Below are 5,858 nucleotides of genomic sequence, written 5' to 3'. Positions count from 1 at the left end.
CAAACACTCAAAGAGCACAACTGTCAACCAAGAATATTGTACCCAACAAAATTGTCCATCAAATATGAAGGAGAAATCAAGATATTCCTATAAGAACAGAACCTAAGGGAGTGTGTAAAAACAAGAACAGCATTGTAGAAAAACAGTAAGAGATCTCCTTCTTACAGAGGTGCCACAGAAAGCAGGATGCACCAAAGTAAGTAGCAACAACACCAAAAAGAACTCAACAAAAGGATAGAATTGAAACCTTGCCTTTCAATAATTGCACTCAGTGTAAATTGTTTAACTACACCACTGAAGAGAAAAAGAGTAACAGATTGGATAAAAACCCAAAATCTAGAAATATGCTGTCCACAAGAAACACACCTGAAAAATGAAGATTAAAAGACCCATAAAAACAGAAGGATGGTAGAAACACACCAAGCACATGGCAACCAGAAAAAAGCAGGGGTAGGATATTAATCTCTGATTAAAAAAGAAAAAAAAAACTCAATGCAAAAACCATCACAAAGGACAAGGAAGGTCACAACATAATGCTTAAAGAGTCAATAGAACAAGAGGAATAACAATAATAAATATCAATGCACCCAATGTTAGGTGCATAGGTATTTATTATTGTTATGTCCTCTTGTTCTATTAACCATTTAACATCATGCTTGGTAGGGTGGATGGACAGCGCAGGAAGGAAAGGCTCTCTATGAGGTGGATTGATTCAGTGACAGGGGTAATCGGGATGGGAATGTCAGAGACAGTGTGTTTGGCACAGGACAGAGCAGAGTTTAGGGCTGTTGTGCATAGGGTCACTATGAGTCGGAAACGACTCGATGGCATACAACAACAACATGCACCGAAAGAAAGACTAGCAAAATATATAAAACAAGTGTTAACAAAATAAAAAAAGAAAATAGACAACACACGGTCATTAGAAAGGCAGAAGAGAAAAAAAAAAAAAAGACCAAAATGGATGTCAGAAAAGCCAAAGCAGAAGGAAGAATTCAAGATACTAAAGAGCTGAATAGAAGATTCCAAAAGGCAACACGGGATGACAACGCCTAATATTACAATGAAATGTGCAAGGTGCTGGAGTAGGAATATCAAAAGGGCCAAACTCGTTCAGTATTTCTTAAGCTCAAGGAACTGAAGAACAATTTCAAACCTCGAGTTGCTATAATCAAAGATGCTTTAGGAAGAATATTAGATGATCAAGGAAGAATTAAAGAAGATGGAAAGCATATAGTGAGTCACTGTATCAAAAGGAGTTGGCAGACAAAGTAGAATTTATTGAAATAACATATGAGCAAGAGCCTGTAGTGATGAAGGAAGAAGTTCAAGCTGCTTTGAAGGAAACAGACAAAATTAAGGCCCGAGGAATAGATGATATACCAATTGACGTATTTCAGCTAGTGGATGCTGCCCTGGATGTGATCACCAACTCACTGGAAGAGACCTATATTTGTTCCCATACCAAAGAAGGGTGACCCAACAGAGTGTGGAAACAATAGAACAATATAATTGATTTCACATGCAAGCAAGATTCTACTGAAGATTATCCAAAAATGACTGGAACAGTACATCAGAAAAGAACTGCTAGAAGTCCAGGATGGGTTCAGAAGGTGTCGTGGTACTAGGGATATTATAGCTTATGTTAGATGGATCTTAGGTGAAAGCAGGAAATACCAGAAGAATGTCTACCTGTGTTTCATTGATTATACAAAAACGTTTGACTGTGTGAACCATAACAAACTGTGGCTGACTTTGAGAAGAATGTGAATACCAGAAGACTTGATTGTGCTAATGAAAAATCTATACTTGAACCAAGAGTCAGTTGTCAGAAAAGAGCAAGGAAACACTGTATGATTCAAAATTGGGAAAGTTGTACACCAGGGATGTGTCCTATCTCCATATCTTTCAACCTGCATGCAGAACAAATTATCTGAGAGACTGACTGGGTTCTATGAGGTGAAGTCTAGTGTCAGATCTATCAACAATGTGTGTTATGCAGAAAACACAACCCTGCTTGCTGAAACTGAAGAGGACCTGAAGTGCTTGCTGCAGAGGGTCAAGGACTGCAGCCTTCAATATGGATTGAGGCTCAATGTCAAGAAGACAAAGATTCTCACCACTGGATCAATTGGCATCATCAGGATGGATGGTGATGAGATTGAGATTTTTAACAACTTTAGTCTGCTTAGCTCCACTGTCAACACTCTTGGCACCAGCCAGGAAATAAAAAAAACATGTTGTTATGGGAAAGTCTGCTGTTAGGGACTTCTCCACGATACTGAACAGCAATGGTGTCACTCTGGAGACTAAGGTGCATCTGATACAGGCTATGGTCTTTGCAGTCACTTTTTATGCATCAGAGAGTTGGACGATGACTAAGGAGGATAGAAGGAAAATTGATGCCTTTGAGCTGTGCCGCTGGAGAACAGTATTGAGGGTACCATGGACTGCCAAGAAAACAACCAGATTCAGCCTAGAAAGGGTTAAACCAGGTTGCTCCTTGGAGGTAAGAATTCTGGGGCTTCATCTGACATAGTTTGGACATGTTGTAAGGAGGGACAGGTTCTTGGAGAGGGACATAATGCTTGGGAGCATGGAGGGATGGCGCAGAAGGGGAAAACCCTCTACGAGGTGGATTGATTCAGTGACTGGGGTACTTGGGATGGGTGTGTCAGAGGCAGTGCGATTGGCACAGGATAGAGCAGGGTTTAGGGATGTTGTACATAGGGTCACTGTGAGTCGCAAGTGAATTGACAGCACATAACAACAACAAATATGCTAGTTGGAGACTTTAATACACTTCTCTCTGGAAAAGATAGAACCACCAGAAAGAAACTAAACAAGAGGCTGAAGTATTAAACCACCAATAAACCAATTTAGTCACATAGATATTTATAGGCCAATGCACCCCAAAAAAGCATAGTATACCTTCTCCAATGTGCATGGAACATTCTTGAGAATAGATCATATTTTAGGTCACAAGGCAGGCATCAAGAAATTTTAAAAAAAACATAGAAATAACACAAAGCATCTTCTCAGAACATAATTAATTGGAAGTTAATAATAAGCTGAAGAAGAAAACACCATACATTTGGAACCTGAACAACACTTTGATTGAACACGAGCCTGAGTACCAGAAGAAATAAAAAATAAAAATAAAATGTTTCTTCAAACAAATGACAATGAAAAGAAAACTTACCAAAACCTCTGGAAAACAGCCAAAGCAGTAATTAGAAGTCAATTTATAGCAATAAGCAAGCATCAAAAGGCAGGAAAAAATGACCAATGACTCTCTAACCAATATCTCCAACAAATTGAAAAAGAACAGTAAGAAAACCCAACACCCTCAAAAAAACCCCCTTGAAATTATAAAAATTAGGACAGAAATTAATGAAATAGAAAACAGAAAAATGATTGAAAGCATCAACAAACTAGGAGTTGGCTCTTCCAAAACGTCAATAAAATAGACAAACCACTAGCAAAACTAACAAAAGGAAAGAAGGACAAGAATAAGAGATGAAATGCACAATGTCACAACAAGAACCAACAAAAATAAAAGGGTTAACATGGTAATATTATGAAAAACTACACTCAGTCAAATATGAAAACCTAGAGGAAATGGGTAAATACTTAGAAAATCACAAACTACCTCAACTGATACAAACCTAAACTGATAATCTGAACAGGCCTATTACAAAAGAAGAAATTTAAAAGAATAAAACAACATCCAGCCAAAAAAAAAATAGTCCTGGACCACATGGTTTTACAAGTGAATTTTATCAATCATTAAAAAAGAACTGTTACCAATTCTACATAAACCATTTCAGAAAATAGAAAAAGATGGAATTCTCCCAGACTCATTCTAAGAAGCAAACATATCCTTGATACCAAAGCCAGTTAAAGACACCACCAAAATAGAGAACTATAGGCCAATATCTCTCAGGAACATTGATGCAAAAGTCCTGAATAAAATCTTGGCCAATTGACTGCTAAGAGAACAACTTCATACTGGAGAAGGTGAAGCCATGCTACTCCTTGGAGGCAAGGACTCTGAAGCTTTGTCTGACATACTTTGGACATGCTGCAAGGTAGGATCAGTCCTTGGAGAGGAACAACATGCTTGGGAGGATGGAGGGACAGCTCAGGAGATGAAGACCCTTAATTAGATTGATTGAGTCACTGGGGTAATGGGAATAGGTGTATAGGAGACAAAAAGATTGGCAAGGGCTAGAGCAGGGTTTAGGGCTGTTGTACAAAGGGTCCCTGGGATGACACAACAAAAACAACAATATAATTCAATGATACATTGAGAAATTATTTTGCCATGACCAAGTGGGATTCATAACAGGCATGCAAGGATGGTTCAACATAAGAAAAACAATCAGTGTAATTCATCAAAATTTGATTAGCAGAACAAAGAACAAGAACCACATGATCCTATCAATTGATGCAGAAAAGACCTTTGAAAAAATCAAACACTCTTTTCTGATTAAAACACTCAACAAAAAAGGAATAGAAAGGAATTTCTGCAACATAGTAAAAAGTATATATGAAAACCTGAGAATCAATACTTTTCTTAATGGAGAGAGATTAAAGGAACTTCCTTTTAGCACAAAAACTATGAAAGGATGTGCACTATCACCCCTCTTATTCAACATTGTATTAGAAGTCTTAGCAGTAGCCAAAAGACAAGAGAAGGAAATAAGACATATCCATATTGGCAAAGAGGAAGTAAAATTATCTCTATATGCAGAGGATATGATAGTACTTAGAAAACCCTAAAGATTCAGCAAGAAAACTACTGGACATAGTTGACCAATTCAGCAAAGCAGCAGGCTACAAGATCAACACATAAAAATCAATTGGAATTCTCTACAGTGACGAAGAGAATACATACAGACTTGGAGGTAAGAAAAACAATGTCCATCACAATGGCTGATCACAAAATTAACTACTTGGGAGTAAATCTAACTAGGAAAACAAAGGATCTATACAAAGAAAATCACAGAACATTACTGCAAGAAACAAAAAGAGACCTGGAGAAATGGAAATATTTATCTTGATCATGGACAGGAAGACTCAGTATTATGAAAAATGACAATCTTGTAAAATGTAATCTACAAATTCAATGCATTCCCAATACATATGCCAATTGCATTCTTCAATGAGATGTAAAAGGCAATCTCCAATTTCATTTGGAATGTAAAAATACCCCCAAATAAGCAAAGGCCTCCTTAAAAAGAGAAACAAGGTAGGAAGCATCTGACACCCTCATTTCAAATCCCACTATACTTTCATGGTGGTCAAGACAGCATGGTACTGGTACAAGGACAGAGACATGTTGTTGTTGTTGTTGTTATGTGCTATTGAGTCGCTTGCTACTCATAGTGACCCTAGGTACAACAGCCCTAAACTCTGCTCTGTCCTGTGCCAATCGCACTGTCTCTGACACTCCCATTCTGATTATCCCAGACACTGAATCAGTCCATCTCATAGAGGGCCTTCCCCTCCTACACTGTCCCTCTACCCTCCCAAGCATGATGTCCTTCTCCAAGGACTGGTCACATAGATGAATATAATAGAAAAACAGAATAGGTGAATAAAGTAGATGAATAGAGTAAATGAATAGAGTAAATGAATAGAATAGAATAGAATAGAATAGATAACCTAGAATCAGCCTATCGACCTATGGTCAACTGATTTTTGATAAGGAGATGAAATCAATTAAGTGGGGGAATGAGAGCCTTTTTAAAAAATTTGTTTAAAATTGGTCTTGGCAAAATTGAAAAACCATTTGCAGAAAACTCAGACAAGAACCACACCTTACACCATACATAAAACATCCAACTCAAAGT

This window comes from Elephantulus edwardii, unplaced genomic scaffold (genome assembly GCF_000299155.1).
Source record: "Elephantulus edwardii isolate Elephantulus edwardi_28Jun2011 unplaced genomic scaffold, EleEdw1.0 scaffold00023, whole genome shotgun sequence".
Lineage (NCBI taxonomy): Eukaryota > Metazoa > Chordata > Mammalia > Macroscelidea > Macroscelididae > Elephantulus > Elephantulus edwardii.
Note: the sequence above shows the minus strand (reverse complement) of the source record.